This window comes from Triticum urartu, chromosome 7A, assembly GCF_056163025.1.
Source record: "Triticum urartu cultivar PI428250 chromosome 7A, HENAU_Tu73, whole genome shotgun sequence".
Classification (NCBI taxonomy): Eukaryota; Viridiplantae; Streptophyta; class Magnoliopsida; order Poales; family Poaceae; genus Triticum; species Triticum urartu.
Window position 1 is genome coordinate 564,486,761 of NC_141879.1, and position 18,657 is coordinate 564,505,417.

The following is an 18,657-nucleotide window of genomic DNA, read 5'->3' on the forward strand; positions in this document are numbered from 1 at the left end:
TGGCCCATATAGGCCAAGGCACACCCCCTACAGCCCATGTGGCCCCCCGGGGCATGTGGCCCCACCCGGTGGACCCCCGGGACCCTTCCGGTGGTCCCGGTACAATACCGATGACCCCAAAACTTGTCCCGATGGCCGAAACAGGACTTCCTATATATAATTCTTTACCTCCGGACCATTCCGGAACTCCTCGTGACGTCCGGTATCTCATCCGGGACTCCGAACAACATTCGGGTTACCGCATACTAATATCTCTACAACCCTAGCGTCACCGAACCTTAAGTGTGTAGACCCTACGGGTTCGGGAAGCATGCAGACATGACCGAGACGACTCTCCGGTCAATAACCAACAGCGGGATCTGGATACCCATGATGGCTCCCACATGTTCCACGATGATCTCATCGGATGAACCACGATGTCAAGGACTTAATCAATCCCGTATACAATTCCCTTTGTCTAGCGGTATGTTACTTGCCCGAGATTCGATCGTCGGTATCCAATACCTAGTTCAATCTCGTTACCGGCAAGTCTCTTTACTCGTTCCGTAACACATCATCCCGTGATCAACTCTTTGGTCACATTGCGCATATGATGATGTCCTACCGAGTGGGCCCAGAGATACCTCTCCGTTTACACGGAGTGACAAATCCCAGTCTCGATTCGTGCCAACCCAACAGACACTTTCGGAGATACCTGTAATGCACCTTTATAGTCACCCAGTTACGTTGTGACGTTTGATACACCCAAAGCACTCCTACGGTATCCGGGAGTTGCACAATCTCATGGTCTAAGGAAATGATACTTGACATTAGAAAAGCTTTAGCATACGAACTATACGATCTTTGTGCTAGGCTTAGGATTAGGTCTTGTCCATCACATCATTCTCCTAATGATGTGATCCCGTTATCAACGACATCCAATGTCCATGGTTAGGAAACCGTAACCATCTATTGATCAACGAGCTAGTCAACTAGAGGCTTACTAGGGACATGGTGTTGTCTATGTATCCACACATGTATCTGAGTTTCCTATCAATACAATTATAGCATGGATAATAAACGATTATCATGAACAAGGAAATATAATAATAACCAATTTATTATTGCCTCTAGGGCATATTTCCAACAGTCTCCCACTTGCACTAGAGTCAATAATCTAGTTCACATCGCCATGTGATTAACACTCACAGGTCACATCGCCATGTGACTAACACCCAAGAGTTTACTAGAGTCAGTAGTCTAGTTCACATCACTATGTGATTAACACTCAATGTGTTTTAGGTTTGATCATGTTGCTTGTGAGAGAGGTTTTAGTCAACGGGTCCGAACCTTTCAGATCCGTGTGTGCTTTACAAATCTTTATGTCATCTCCTAGATGTAGCTACCACGCTCTATTTGGAGCTATTCCAAATAACTGTTCTACTTGGAGCTATTCTAAATTGTTGCTCCATTATATGCATCCGGTATCTCTACTCAGTGCTATCCGGATAGGTGTTAAGCTTGCATCGACGTAACCCTTTACGACGAACTCTTTTTACCACCTCCATAACCGAGAAACTTCCTTAGTCCACTAGTTACTAAGGATAACTTTGACCGCCGTCTTGTGATCCATTCATGGATCACTCTTGTACCCCTTGACTGACTCATGGCAAGGCACACTTCAGGTGCGGTACACAGCATAGCATACTGTAGAGCCTATGTCTTAAGCATAGGGGACGACCTTCGTCCTTTCTCTCTATTCTGCCGCGGTCGAGCTTTAAGTCTTAACTTCATACCTTACAACTCAGGCAAGAACTCCTTCTTTGACTGATCCATCTTGAACACCTTCAAGATCACGTCAAGGCATGTGCTCATTTGAAAGTACTATTAAGCGTTTTGATCTATCCTTATAGATCTTGATGCTCAATGCTCAAGTAGCTTAATCCAGGCTTTCCATTGAAAAACACTTTCCAAATAACCCTATATGCTTTCCATAAATTCTACATCATTTCTGATCAACAATGTGTCAACAACATATACTCATCAGAAATTCTATAGTGCTCCCACTCACTTCTTTGGAAATACAAGTTTCTCATAAACTTTGTATACACCCAAAATCTTTGATCATCATCTAAGCATACATTCCAACTCCGAGATGCTTACTCCAGTCCTTAGAAGGATTGCTGGAGCTTTGCATACTTATTAGCATTTTTCAGGATTGACAAAACCTTCCGGTTGTATCACATGCAACCTTTCCTCAAAAATCGTCGAGGAAACAATGTTTTGACATCCTATCTGCAAGATTTCATAAATAATGCAGTGATCGCTAACATAATTCCAACAGACTCTTAGCATCGCTACGAGTGAGAAAGTCTCATCGTAGTCAACTCCCTGAACTTGTCGGAAAACATCTTAACGACAAGTCGAGCTTTCTTAACGGTGATACTTACCATCATTGTCCGTCTTCCTTTTAAAATCCATCTGCACTCAATAGCCTTACGACCATCGAGCCGTTCTGCCAAAGTCTACACTTTGTTTTCATACATGGATCCTCTCTCGGATTATATGGCCTCGAGCCATTTATCGGAATCCGGGCCCACCATCGCTTCTCCATAGCTTGTAGGTTCATTGTTGTCTAGCAACATGACTCCCAAGACAGGATTGTGTACCACTCTGAAGTAGTACGCATCCTTGTCATCCCACGAGGTAGTGACTTGATCTGAAGTTTCATGATCACTATCATAAGCTTCCACTTCAATTGATGCATGTGCCACAGGAACAACTCTTTGTGCCCTGCTAGACACTAGTTGAAGTAACGGTTTAATAACCTCATCAAGTCTCCACCATCCTCCCACTCAATTCTTTCGAGAGAAACTTTTCCTCGAGAAAGGACCCGATTCTAGAAACAATCCCTCATTGCTTTCGGATCTGAGACAGGAGGTATACCCAACTGTTTTGGGTGTCCTATGAAGATGCATTTATCCGCTTTGGGTTCGAGCTTATCAGCCTGAAACTTTTTCACATAAGCGTCACAGCCCCAAACTTTTAAGAAATGACAGCTTAGGTTTCTCTAAACCATAGTTCATACGGTGTCATCTCCTCGGAATTACGTGGTGCCCCTTTTTAAAGTGAATGTGGTTGTCTCTAATGCCTAACCCATAAACTATCGTGGTAATTCGATAAGAGACATCATGGTATGCATCATATCTAATAGGGTGCAGTTATGATGTTCGGACACACCATCACACTATGGTGTTCCAGGCTGTATTAGTTGTGAAACAATTTCCACAATGTCTTAATTCTATGCCAAACTCGTAATTCAGATATTCATCTCTATGATCATATCATAGATATTTTATCCTCTTGTCACGAAGATCTTTCAACTTCACCCTGAAATTACTTGAACCTTTCAATAATTCAGACTCGTGATTCATCAAGTAAATATACTCAACATCTACTCAAATCATCTCTGAAGTAAAAACATAACGATATCCACTACATGCCTCGGCACTCATTGGATTGCACACATCAAAATGTATTACTTCCAACAGGTTGCTTTCTAGTTCCATTTTACTGAAACCGAGGCTTTCAGTCATCTTGCCCATGTGGTATGATTTGCATGTCTCAAGTGATTCGAAATCAAGTGAGTACAAAACGGTCCATTTGCATGGAGTTTCTTCATGCATATACACCAATAGACATGGTTCGCATGCCTCAAACTTTTCAAAAATGAGTGAGTCCAAAGATCCATCAACATGGAGCTTCTTCATGCGTTTTATACCGATATGACTTACGTGGCTGTGCCACAAGTAGGTGGTACTATCATTACTATCTTTTGGCATGAACATGTGTATCACTACGATCGAGATTCAATAAACCATTCATTTCAGGTGTAAGACCATTGAAGGTATTATTCAAATAAACAGAGTAACCATTATTCTCCTTAAATGAATAACCGTATTGCGATAGACATAATCCAATCATGTCTATGCTCAACGCAAACACCAATCTCGATGGTAGAGGGAGCGTGCGATTCTTGATCATATCAACATTGGAAATACTTCCAACACATATCGTCAGCTCACCTTTAGCTAGTCTCCATTTATTCCGTAGCTTTTATTTCGAGTTACTAACACTTAGCAACCGAACCGGTATCTAATACCCTGGTGCTACTAGGAGTACTAGTAAAGTACACATTAACATAATACATCCAATATACTTCTATTGACCTTGCCAGCCTTCTTATCTACCAAGTATCTAGGGTAATTCTGCTCCAGTGGTTGTTCCCCTTATTACAGAAGCACTCAGTCTCGGGTTTGGGTTCAACCTTGGGTTTCTTCACTAGAGCAGCAGCTGAATTGCCGTTTCATGAAGTATCCCTTCTTGCCCTTGCCCTTCTTGAAACTAGTGGTTTCACCAACCATCAACAATTGACGCTCCTTCTTGATTTCTACTTTCGCGGTGTCAAACATCGCGGATATCTCAAGGATCATCATATATGTCCCTGATATATCATAGTTCATCACGAAGCTCTAGCAGCTTGGTGGTAATGACTTTGAAGAAACATCACTATCTTATCTGGAAGATCAACTCCCACTTGATTCAAATGATTGTTGTACTCAGACAATCCGAGCACAAGCTCAACAATTGAGCTTTTCTCCTTAGTTTGCAGGTTAAGAAAATCGTCGGAGGTCTTATACCTCTTGACGTGGACACGAGCCTGAAATTCCAATTTCAGCCCTCAAAACATCTCATATGTTTCGTGACGTTTCAAAAACGTCTTTGGTGCCTCAACTCTAAACCGTTTAACTGAACTATCATGTAATTATCAAAACGTGTATGTCAGATGTTCGCAACATCCACAGACGACGTTCGAGGTTCAGCACACTGAGCGGTGCATTAAGGACTAAGCCTTCTAAGAAGCAATGAGGACAATCCTCAGTTTACGGACCTAGTCCGCATAATTGCTACTATTAACTTTCAACTAATTTTTCTCTACGAACATATCTAAACAGTAGAACTGAAACGTGAGCTACGACATAATTTGCAAAATCCTTTTTGACTATGTTCAGGATAATTAAGTTCATCTTATGAACTCCCACTTAGATAGACATCCCTCTAGTCATCTAAGTGATTACATGATCCGAGTGAACTAGGCCGTGTCCGATCATCACGTGACACGGACTAGTCAACGTCGGTGAACATCTTCATGTTGATCGTATCTTCTATACGACTCATGCTCGACCTTTCGGTCTTCTGTGTTCCGAGGCCATGTCTATGCACATGCTAGGCTCGTCAAGTCAACCTAAGTGTATTGCGTGTGTAAATCTGTCTTACACCCGTTGTATGTGAACGTAAGGATCTATCACACCCGATCATCACGTGGTGCTTCGAAACGACGAACTGTAGCAACGGTGCACAGTTAGGGGGAACACTTTCTTGAAATTATTATGAGGGATCATCTTATTTACTACCGTCGTTCTAAGCAAATAAGATGTATAAACATGATAAACATCATATGCAATCAAATAATAGTGACATGATATGGCCAATATCATGTAGCTCCTTTGATCTCCATCTTGGGGCTCCATGATCATCTTGTCACCGGCATGACACCATGATCTCCATCATCATGATCTCCATCATCGTGTCTTCTTGAAGTTGTCTCGTCATCGACATGCAAGTCGTGATTCCCTTGACAAGAACATGATCAATCTCATACATCACATATATCATTCATCACATCCTTTTGGCCATATCACATCACACAGCATACCCTGCAAAAACAAGTTAGACGTCCTCTAATTGTTGTTTGCATGTTTTACGTGGCTGCTATGGGTTTCTAGCAAGAATGTTTCTTACCTACGCAAAACCACAACGTGATATGCCAATTGCTATTTACCCTTCATAAGGACCCTTTTCATCGAATCCGATCCGACTAAAGTAGGAGAGACAGACACCCGCTAGCCACCTTATGCAACTAGTGCATGTTTGTCGGTGGAACCGGTCTCACGTAAGAGTACGTGTAAGGTTGGTCCGGGACGCTTCATCCCACGATGCCGCCGAATCAAGATAAGACTAGTAACGGCAAGCATATTGAACAAAATCAACGCCCACAACTACTTTGTGTTCTACTCGTGCATAGAATCTACGCAATAGACCTAGCTCATGATGCCACTGTTGGGGAACGTAGCAGAAATTCAAAATTTTCTACGCATCACCAAGATCAATCTATGGAGAGACTAGCAACGAGGGGAAGGAGAGTGCATCTACATACCCTTGTAGATCGCTAAGCGGAAGCGTTCAAGTGAACGGGGTTGATGGAGTCGTACTCGTCGTGATTCAAATCACCGATGATCCTAGCGCCGAACGGACGGCACCTCCGCGTTCAACACACGTACGGAAGGGAGACGTCTCCCATGCCTTGATCCAGCAAGGAGGAGGGAGAGGTTGATGGAGATCCAGCAGCACGACGGCGTGGTGGAAGTAGCGGGATTCCAACAGGGCTTCGCTAAGCGCTGCGGGAGGAGGTAGATGTGTCACGGGAGGGAGAGGGAGGCGCCAGGCCTTAGATTGGTTTGCTCCTCCTTTTCCCCACTATATATAGGGCCAAGGGAGAGGGGGAGGCGCAGCCCTTGCCCCTTCCTCCAAGGAAGGGTGCGGCCAAGGGTGGGGAGGAGTCCATCCTCCCCAAGGCACCTCGGAGGTGCCTTCCCCTTTTAGGACTCTCCTCTTTTCCCATCTCTTGGCGCATGGGCCTCTTGGGGCTGGTTCCCTTGGCCCATATAGGCCAAGGCACACCCCCTACAGCCCATGTGGCCCCCCGGGGCATGTGGCCCCACCCGGTGGACCCCCGGGACCCTTCCGGTGGTCCCGGTACAATACCGATGACCCCGAAACTTGTCCCGATGGCCGAAACAGGACTTCCTATATATAATTCTTTACCTCCGGACCATTCCGGAACTCCTCGTGACGTCCGGTATCTCATGCGGGACTCCGAACAACATTCGGGTTACCGCATACTAATATCTCTACAACCCTAGCGTCACCGAACCTTAAGTGTGTAGACCCTACGGGTTCGGGAAGCATGCAGACATGACCGAGACGACTCTCCGGTCAATAACCAACAGCGGGATCTGGATACCCATGATGGCTCCCACATGTTCCACGATGATCTCATCGGATGAACCACGATGTCAAGGACTTAATCAATCCCGTATACAATTCCCTTTGTCTAGCGGTATGTTACTTGCCCGAGATTCGATCGTCGGTATCCAATACCTAGTTCAATCTCGTTACCGGCAAGTCTCTTTACTCGTTCCGTAACACATCATCCCGTGATCAACTCTTTGGTCACATTGCGCATATGATGATGTCCTACCGAGTGGGCCCAGAGATACCTCTCCGTTTACACGGAGTGACAAATCCCAGTCTCGATTCGTGCCAACCCAACAGACACTTTCGGAGATACCTGTAATGCACCTTTATAGTCACCCAGTTACGTTGTGACGTTTGATACACCCAAAGCACTCCTACGGTATCCGGGAGTTGCACAATCTCATGGTCTAAGGAAATGATACTTGACATTAGAAAAGCTTTAGCATACGAACTATACGATCTTTGTGCTAGGCTTAGGATTAGGTCTTGTCCATCACATCATTCTCCTAATGATGTGATCCCGTTATCAACGACATCCAATGTCCATGGTTAGGAAACCGTAACCATCTATTGATCAACGAGCTAGTCAACTAGAGGCTTACTAGGGACATGGTGTTGTCTATGTATCCACACATGTATCTGAGTTTCCTATCAATACAATTATAGCATGGATAATAAACGATTATCATGAACAAGGAAATATAATAATAACCAATTTATTATTGCCTCTAGGGCATATTTCCAACAGTCTCCCACTTGCACTAGAGTCAATAATCTAGTTCACATCGCCATGTGATTAACACTCACAGGTCACATCGCCATGTGACTAACACCCAAGAGTTTACTAGAGTCAGTAGTCTAGTTCACATCACTATGTGATTAACACTCAATGTGTTTTAGGTTTGATCATGTTGCTTGTGAGAGAGGTTTTAGTCAACGGGTCCGAACCTTTCAGATCCGTGTGTGCTTTACAAATCTTTATGTCATCTCCTAGATGTAGCTACCACGCTCTATTTGGAGCTATTCCAAATAACTGTTCTACTTGGAGCTATTCTAAATTGTTGCTCCATTATATGCATCCGGTATCTCTACTCAGTGCTATCCGGATAGGTGTTAAGCTTGCATCGACGTAACCCTTTACGACGAACTCTTTTTACCACCTCCATAACCGAGAAACTTCCTTAGTCCACTAGTTACTAAGGATAACTTTGACCGCCGTCTTGTGATCCATTCATGGATCACTCTTGTACCCCTTGACTGACTCATGGCAAGGCACACTTCAGGTGCGGTACACAGCATAGCATACTGTAGAGCCTATGTCTTAAGCATAGGGGACGACCTTCGTCCTTTCTCTCTATTCTGCCGCGGTCGAGCTTTAAGTCTTAACTTCATACCTTACAACTCAGGCAAGAACTCCTTCTTTGACTGATCCATCTTGAACACCTTCAAGATCACGTCAAGGCATGTGCTCATTTGAAAGTACTATTAAGCGTTTTGATCTATCCTTATAGATCTTGATGCTCAATGCTCAAGTAGCTTAATCCAGGCTTTCCATTGAAAAACACTTTCCAAATAACCCTATATGCTTTCCATAAATTCTACATCATTTCTGATCAACAATGTGTCAACAACATATACTCATCAGAAATTCTATAGTGCTCCCACTCACTTCTTTGGAAATACAAGTTTCTCATAAACTTTGTATACACCCAAAATCTTTGATCATCATCTAAGCATACATTCCAACTCCGAGATGCTTACTCCAGTCCTTAGAAGGATTGCTGGAGCTTTGCATACTTATTAGCATTTTTCAGGATTGACAAAACCTTTCGGTTGTATCACATACAACCTTTCCTCAAAAATCGTCGAGGAAACAATGTTTTGACATCCTATCTGCAAGATTTCATAAATAATACAGTGATCGCTAACATAATTCCAACAGACTCTTAGCATCGCTACGAGTGAGAAAGTCTCATCATAGTCAACTCCTTGAACTTGTCGGAAAACATCTTAACGACAAGTCGAGCTTTCTTAACGGTGATACTTACCATCATTGTCCGTCTTCCTTTTAAAATCCATCTGCACTCAATAGCCTTACGACCATCGAGCCGTTCTGCCAAAGTCTACACTTTGTTTTCATACATGGATCCTCTCTCGGATTATATGGCCTCGAGCCATTTATCGGAATCCGGGCCCACCATCGCTTCTCCATAGCTTGTAGGTTCATTGTTGTCTAGCAACATGACTCCCAAGACAGGATTGCGTACCACTCTGAAGTAGTACGCATCCTTGTCATCCCACGAGGTAGTGACTTGATCTGAAGTTTCATGATCACTATCATAAGCTTCCACTTCAATTGATGCAGGTGCCACAGGAACAACTCTTTGTGCCCTGCTAGACACTAGTTGAAGTAACGGTTTAATAACCTCATCAAGTCTCCACCATCCTCCCACTCAATTCTTTCGAGAGAAACTTTTCCTCGAGAAAGGACCCGATTCTAGAAACAATCCCTCATTGCTTTCGGATCTGAGACAGGAGGTATACCCAACTGTTTTGGGTGTCCTATGAAGATGCATTTATCCGCTTTGGGTTCGAGCTTATCAGCCTGAAACTTTTTCACATAAGCGTCACAGCCCCAAACTTTTAAGAAATGACAGCTTAGGTTTCTCTAAACCATAGTTCATACGGTGTCATCTCCTCGGAATTACGTGGTGCCCCTTTTTAAAGTGAATGTGGTTGTCTCTAATGCCTAACCCATAAACTATCGTGGTAATTCGATAAGAGACATCATGGTATGCATCATATCTAATAGGGTGCAGTTATGATGTTCGGACACACCATCACACTATGGTGTTCCAGGCTGTATTAGTTGTGAAACAATTTCCACAATGTCTTAATTCTATGCCAAACTCGTAATTCAGATATTCATCTCTATGATCATATCATAGATATTTTATCCTCTTGTCACGAAGATCTTTCAACTTCACCCTGAAATTACTTGAACCTTTCAATAATTCAGACTCGTGATTCATCAAGTAAATATACTCAACATCTACTCAAATCATCTCTGAAGTAAAAACATAACGATATCCACTACATGCCTCGGCACTCATTGGATTGCACACATCAAAATGTATTACTTCCAACAGGTTGCTTTCTAGTTCCATTTTACTGAAACCGAGGCTTTCAGTCATCTTGCCCATGTGGTATGATTTGCATGTCTCAAGTGATTCGAAATCAAGTGAGTACAAAACGGTCCATTTGCATGGAGTTTCTTCATGCATATACACCAATAGACATGGTTCGCATGCCTCAAACTTTTCAAAAATGAGTGAGTCCAAAGATCCATCAACATGGAGCTCCATGATCATTTTCTCTTCTTTCATTCTGAGGGCTTTTTGTCTTATCTTGTCCTCTTTCAAGTCTATCACTTTTCTCATGATCATATCCAGACTAGTTTCCACCTTTTTCCTAGCCTCCATCTCTAGGGCTTGCTCTTTTTGTATCATCATAATCTCTTCATTTTTCTTTTTCAGCTCCTCAAATTGGGCCAGTCCTAAGCTCCCCAAAGAAATCATTTATTTAGTTCCTGTTATATTGTCATCATCTCCTTTGTGTCTTTTCCTCATAGTTCCTTCACTAGTGTATGCATCTGCTCCCTCAATCACCTGCCTTTTGTGTTCTCCATACCATCCCATCTCCACCACACTCTCTAATTCTGGTATAACCTTGCATATCATCAACTCTTTATCAGTGATCTCAGTGTATGGTGGTATTTTTTCATAATCCCTGATCCCCACCTTAGCTCTGATCTTCTCCTTAGTAATTGTGTTCATATCAATCTCTAGTACTGGACCTAGAGTTGCATCCACCTCACACATCCCAAAAAAATGCCTGAAACACTCAGGAACTTTTCCAAATTGGACCCAAACTGTGTGAAGCTTCCCAATAGCTTGTGAGTCAAAACTCCATCCCCTCACTTTAATCACAGCACCTGACCCAGCAGGGTGAAGTCTTTGCATTTGTTCAATTCCATCAATCTTCCTTTGTTAGGAAATCTGATCAAAAAGGCATTCTCTCCATGTTTTTTGCATCTCCACTGCTAGTTCCAGTTAAACATATAGTGCATTCTCTCCATGAGCTGTGTCTCATTGATCTCAGATACCATTGTTACAATTTCCATTGGATTTGGATTTTCAACATTTAGGGCTTCCTTGGCACTCTGAACCAGCAACACCCCAAGCCCCATGGCTGCATATCCCACAAACTTGGGAACAGATTTCATCTGTTTCAGCCAGGTACAATCATCAGTAATATGATCATTTTTCCCACTAACCAGACAGTGTCCAAGCGTGCGGTCTTTTGTCATGTGGCTGGAATCCTTGCACTTATTACACATCACCCTGTTCATTCCACCAATCCCTAGTCTTCCACCCTCCTGTGTATTTCTGCTGTTGTACTACTCTCTGTCATTAACATTAAAACCTCTTTGCCCTTGTGTTCCTCCTCCACTTATTGCCATTAGATTCTCTCTTCCCTGTTTTACTTGAGCCCTAGCTTCTGAATTTGTCTTGCTTCCATCACCAACTTTGGTTTCAGTTCCCACCTAAGACTGACCAGCACTAGTCCCAGCTCTTATGTTAACCCCACTATCAGGAAGGAAGTTACCTTGTGAAATTTGCGCTAGCAAAGCGTTGAGCAGCAATTGTTGTTGTTGCACTAGATCTTGACCTCCTTTCCCTTGCAGCCCAACAATTTCTCCTTGGCCAGCCCTTGTCTCCTCCTCTTTTCCTTTGTTCTTGCTGTTAGCCTGCTCTCCCTCATCAGTTTCCCCTCTTGCAGTTGGATCTTGCCTTAGCTCCCTATGTCTTGATTTCTCCAGTTCTCTCTCCCTCGAGTAAGATCTCTTCTCTCCTCCCGGGGCATCTGATTCTTGTGGTAATTCTCTCCCTCCTCTTTTCTCCTATATATACTACCATCCACCTCTTCCCCCTGTTGAATCGACCCCCTCCTCCAAATCTTCCTCCGTTTCTATCCATGTCTCTTTCTCCCCCAGCAGCGCACTAGTAAACCCTAAAATTGACGCCCCCTCTTCCCTGCTCTTTATATAAAGCTCTGGGCAGGAGTTTAGGTGTGTGAAGGAGCCTGGAAGCGCACTTTCTCTCCCCGTTTTCTCCTCACCTGGGCCAGGATGTCCTATAGTTGGGCTCAAATCCATGACCCAATTCTCCAAAATGTCATCAGAGTCAATTTTTTCAAAGTATGCTTTTTTGTGAGTTTATTGTCAATGATAGTATTAATCTCACAATTAGAGGCTACCATAATATCTATATCTAGTCCAATCTCAGACCCAAAAAATCTGGTATATCAGATTTTCCTTTCATTTTCTCTATAACCAATCTGCCATCCATAATATCTCTATTATTCCCAGCTAGAATATCTATTTTTTTAGCAACTTTTTCCCCCATTCACCTGAATCTCTCTTTTTGTATTTTTGCTTATCCACCTTTTCCCTATCATCCTTTTTCCTAGCATCATCATTCGATTTTCCTAATGCCTTTACTATGACTCATAGTCATTTTGTTTTGGTAAGAGTTCAAGAGAAATTTCTGAGATATGGTGATTTTACCTCGGTGGTCTAATGAGTCGTCTTCCTCACCAGACTCATCCCCGGCCAGTAGCCAAAAGCGGCTGTCGGCGGGGGAGATGCCTAGCCCTCCGCCACAAATCTGGTCGTCCCCTGAAGGCGTGGCGACCTGCAGAGGAAGCACGGGGATCTGTGTGGGGTGTAGATCTTCTCCTTTTCCTTCTTCTCCCTCCCCTGCTTCTCCATCCCCCTTTGGCTCGAACCTGCTCCCATATCTCCCTGCGCCGCATCTGATTCCTCCTCGCTGTCTTCGATCTGGATCGGCACCCAGCATGTTCCTAGGGTGGGGATGGCCATCACTGCTCCCACCATGAACTCTTCTGGTCCGGTCGGGAAGCGGTGACGCGAACGAAATGCCCACCAATTCTGCTTCTACGCCTGGTCTTCTCCCTCCATTTCCTCCATGGCCCAGAATAGGGCGGCCAGGGAGCTCACCGGCGCACCAGACGGGGTGGTCATCCCATTTGGTGTGAGTCACTCGTCCTCCTCCACCGCCAGGTTTCTAAAGACGGATTTCTCCGCCCTCTGCATCTCCTTCCTAGTCAAGAACCAAGATATGATCTCGCGCGCCCTCTCCATCTTCGCGTCGTCTCCGCTCGCGAGCTCCACCATGGCGCGCTCCATCTTCATCCTCCAGTCGGCCATCTCCGCCAGAGTCTCTCCTCTCTCGCTCTGGATGTGGATGCGAAGAGATGTGGTGGTTGGGGATTTCTGGCTTCGAGTGTGTCGACTCGCCTTCGAGGGTGGGGGATTTATTTCCCACCTCCCCCTCGCATTCATGGCAGTCGCTTGCCTCGAAATCCGCATCGCCACCACCAGTTCCACACGCCACCGTGTCTTCAACCTGAGCAACGTGACAGGGCATCCAAACTACCGAACTCCATGAAATCCTCTCCCGAGCACGTAAACTCCGGCTATCAACAATCCTATCCTCTTCATCAAGCACCAGGATTCTCTGAATCTCACCTTGGACTAGGAGAGAGTCCTTCTGGTAGCAGAGTAGCCCCGCCGCCAAGAGGTTCGGGATGTACATGACCGGCCAACTCTCCTTGCTCTGCTCGCCGGCGTCCAGGGGCTCGCCGTCGAGCGAGCTCCCACCCACACGGAGGTCATCGTCCACATCGTCGCCTTTCTGGTCGCATGTCATTTGGTCCGCTCTTCCTAGACGACGTACGTTATCAGGTATTCGGATATGGATTGCATTATTTGAGGTGTGACCGGTTATTGTCCGCGGACGTGCCTTGAGGGGTCAGGTTTACCATCGCGGCTGTAGATGTTCTTAGAGTAACTCTAGCAGACCCCGCATCCCGCTCCGACCTGTAAAATAACCGCCAAAATGCGGGTCGGGGTGGGAAAATCCAACCCGATCAGACCCCGCATCTCGCCCCGGCCCGCAAAAAATTTTAGGGGGCGCGGCAAAATCCCGACCCCAACCCGGGAAAACGCGGGTTTCCCCCTCGCGGCTGCGGTGCCCTGCATATAAGCGGATGAAGGAAATATGCCCTAGAGGCAATAATAAAGTTATTATTTATTTCCTTATAATCATGATAAATGTTTATTATTCATGCTGGAATTGTATTAACCGGAAACATAATACATGTGTGAATACATAGACAAACAAAGTGTCACTAGTATGCCTCTACTTGACTAGCTCGTTAATCAAAGATGGCTATGTTTCCTGACCATGAACAATGAGTTGTTATTTGATTAACGAGGTCACATCATTAGTTGAATGATCTGATTGACATGACCCATTCCATTAGCTTAGCACCCGATCGTTTAGTATGTTGCTATTGCTTTCTTCATGACTTATACATGTTCCTATGACTATGAGATTATGCAACTCCCGTTTGCCGGAGGAACACTTTGGGTGCTACCAAACGTCACAACATAACTGGGTGATTATAAAGGAGCATTACAGGTGTCTCCAAAGGTAGATGTTGGGTTGGCGTATTTCGAGATTAGGATTTGTCACTCCGATTGTCGGAGAGGTATCTCTGGGCCCTCTCGGTAATACACATCACATAAGCCTTGCAAGCATTATAACTAATATGTTAGTTGTGAGATGATGTATTACGGAACGAGTAAAGAGACTTGCCGGTAACGAGATTGAACTAGGTATTGGATACCGACGATCGAATCTCGGGCAAGTAACATACCGATGACAAAAGGAACAACGTATGTTGTTATGCGGTCTGACCGATAAAGATCTTCGTAGAATATGTAGGAGCCAATATGGGCATCCAGGTCCCGCTATTGGTTATTGACCGGAGACGTGTCTCGGTCATGTCTACATTGTTCTCGAACCCATAGGGTCCGCACGCTTAAGGTAACGATGACAGTTAAATTATGAGTTTATGCATTTTGATGTACCGAAGGTTGTTCGGAGTCCCGGATGTGATCACGGACATGACGAGGAGTCTCAAAATGGTCGATACGTAAAGATTGATATATTGGAAGCCTATGTTTGGATATCGGAAGTGTTCCGGGTGAAATCGGGATTTTACCGGGTTACCGGGAGGTTACCGGAACCCCCCGGGAGCCATATGGGCCTTCATGGGCCTTAGTGGAAAGGATAAAGGGGCAGCCCAAGGTGGCTGCGCACCTCCCCCCTCCCCTAGTCCTATTAGGACTAGGAGAAGGTGGCCGGCCCCCCTCTCTCTCTTTCCCCCCTTGGGAATCCTAGTTGGAATAGGATTGGGGGGGGGAATCCTACTCCCGGAGGGAGTAGGACTCTCCTGGCGCACCCCTTGTGGCCGGCCAGCCTTCCCCCCCTTGGCTCCTTTATATACTGAGGTAGAGGCACCCTAGAACACACAAGTTGATCCACGTGATCTATTCCTTAGCCATGTGCGGTGCCCCCTGCTACCATATTCCTCGATAATACTGTAGCGGAGTTTAGGCGAAGCCCTGCTGCTGTAGTTCATCAAGATCGTCACCACGCCATCGTGCTGACGGAACTCTTCCCCGACACTTTGCTGGATCGGAGTCCGGGGATCGTCATCGAGCTGAACGTGTGCTCGAACTCGGAGGTGCCGTAGTTTCGGTGCTTGATCGGTTGGATCGTGAAGACGTACGACTACTCCCCTACGTCGTGTCAGCGCTTCCGCAGTCGGTCTGCGTTGGGTACGTAGACAACACTCTCCCCTCTCGTTGCTATGCATCACATGATCTTGCGTGTGCGTAGGAAATTTTTTGAAATTACTACGAAACCCAACAGCGGAAGCGGTTGGTGGGGGGACATTTCATCCCGCGCTTTCCCCCACCAACCACCTTTCCTCTCCCCCCTCGCGTCGCCGCCGACCGCCGCCCAAGATTCCGGCGAAAGCAGCCGACAGGAGCACGCCAGAAGGCCGCCACGCGCACGAGGGCTCCCCTCCCTTCCCCCCTGCGTCGGCGGGCTGCCGGATTTGCAGATCTGCAGCACTTCATCACAAGCCGCCGGATTTGGCTTTTTCCGGCCGCCGATTGCTGCCCCAAGCGATGGAGTGGTCGGGGAGCCTCTCCCGCAGCCCATGCAAGGGCGCGTCCCCGCATGCAGGTAAGGGTTCGTCCGCCCTCCGCCGCCGAAGGTTTGCGGGCATGGATTCATCCGGTCGTCCACCGAGCTTAGGGCTCGCGCAGCGTCTTTGTGGCTTGCCGATGCCGTTCATACAGTGCGACGACTGCATGCGGAAAGTGCTGCGGCTCACTTCAGGCACGCCGAAGCACCCCGGATGGGTGCTCTTCAAATGCGAAAACGACGGGGTACGTGCACTTGCGGTAGCTCATTTCATAGCTCATTCTTTAGTTCAATTGCGGTAGCTCACTTCGAGCTTGTTCATTCTTTTGTGTAGGACGATGGATGCTCATTTTGGTTTTGGGAAGGCCAATACATTGATTTGTTGATAGAAAAAAACTTAATAGATGTTAGTGCACTCCTTAGTACAATCGAAGGCAATGACGCGGCTACATGTGCAACTAGAGGGAAGCAACGTCTACTTCTTTCGAACCAAAGATGAAGAAAGAAGAATGCAAAATCAAGAATCCGCAAATCAACAATGAATGCATGGAGAAGATATTAGTCCAACTTGTGGGAGCAGTTATGGAAGTTGGAAATCTTCTAAAATGCATACTTGTGGTTCTTGTTTTCTTTGTTTTTGCTATTCTAGGAAAGATTTGGTGATGTCTTTTGTATCTAATGTTGTTGCAAAAGCAAAGAAATGCATTATGCTAGATCAATTTAAGTTGCAAATTTAAGTTTTGCGAGCCGGGAGGAACTGCGCCAGATCAGACACCGCAAAGCCGACCCATAAAAAAGGATATTCTGGGAATATTCGTTTTCACGGGTCCATTATGCGGGGTCTGCAACTGTGGCCGTCCGCGCCGGCCCGCAAAGGCGTTTTTGCGTGAACTGCAAACACGTTTTGCAGGCCGGGAGGATGCGGGGTCTGCTAGAGTTGCTCTTAGGTAACTTAGGCCCTATTAGGTTTATAAGTCCTAAGACTTTTTCTAGTCCCAACTAAAAAGTCCCTAGTTCTTAAAAAGTCCCTTCCTGTTTGTTTTCAGGAACTAAAAAGTCTCTAGTCCCTCCCTAGAGGTTATTAAATGACCATGTTACCCCTTGTATATACAAAAAATAACAACCAAATAACACCATGGGGCGGCGGGCCAATGGGTGCATGGAGGGATATTGTTGGAAAGGTCTCTAAAAATCCCAAAAAAGATTTTCCTTGAGAGTCTTCTTCATTTAGTCTCAAAAAGCAATTTTTAGTTCCTAGTAGTCCCTCCTGTTTGATTAAAAAGTCTTTAAGAGAAACTTTTTTTAGACCCTACATCAAAAAGTCCCTGAAAACAAACACCTCTTATTAGGTGGTGCCCATCATTGAAAAGTCATCATTTTATCACATGGGTTAACCAGAGCTGCATGCATGCATGATCCTGCCGTCCTGCTCATGCATGTACTCAGGTATATATTTGTCTTGGTCGATTCGTTCTCGTTGTGCATTACGCACGCACGTACGTGCTTCCAAGTAAAAAAAGAACTTTCGCATCGCTCTAAGCTTAGAGTCTGTCTCCAATAAATAAGAATATAATATTTTACATATAAATGAAAAATCTTAGGCCTTTTTTGGTTCATAGAATTGGAAGATCATAGGAATAGGAAAGTCATAAGAAATGAGATGACATGCATCTCAAATCTTATGAAAAGTAGATGTCCTTTGATTAACACCATAGGATTTTTTCTATTGAGTCTAGGCTAATGTTTATTTTCCTATGAAATGTGAAGGATAAGAAGAATTTCTCCATAGGAATAGGATTTCATTCCTACAAGCCAAAGAGTTCTGAAGGAATTTTTCATATAGAAATCCTATCATATGAAAATCCTACAAAATTCCTCCAAACCAAAGAAGGCCTTACAAGCAAAAGCAAAACGGTTCAATCAGCGATGTAGCAGTTCTTTCGCAAAGAAATAAGAAAAAGGAAAAAAGAGACAGCGACGAGCCCACAGACTGCATACCGATACTGCGAGCAAAATGATCAGTTTACAGGCAAGCTATATGAAATGAAACCTACCTGGGTTGCCTCCATACATTGGTAATGCTCTCATATAACCAGATGAGACTACCCATCTGATGGATGGGGTTAGAGGCAAGCTATATGAAACCTACCTATTCCCTATTGCACGTTCGAGACAGGCGAGTCCAGTTTTTGCCTTTTGTACTTGTACGATAGGGAACCATATATACGTGCCTAATGATGCTTAGGGTATGGCCATCGAATGATGGCCGAGCGGATGGGTGGATGGGGTTGGTGCAGCGCCCTAGTGGCTACCAGATAATTAATTAAGCTCATTTTAAATATCTTGTCAAAATATAAAGAATTTTTTGGAA

The 18,657-nt window shown here is 45.0% G+C and overlaps 1 pseudogene; it reads right to left on the reverse strand.

Annotated features, from left to right (window-relative positions):
* Positions 1-10,715: 10,715 nt before the first annotated feature.
* LOC147960461 (uncharacterized) lies at positions 10,716-11,548 on the reverse strand (annotated as a pseudogene).
* Positions 11,549-18,657: the final 7,109 nt, after the last annotated feature.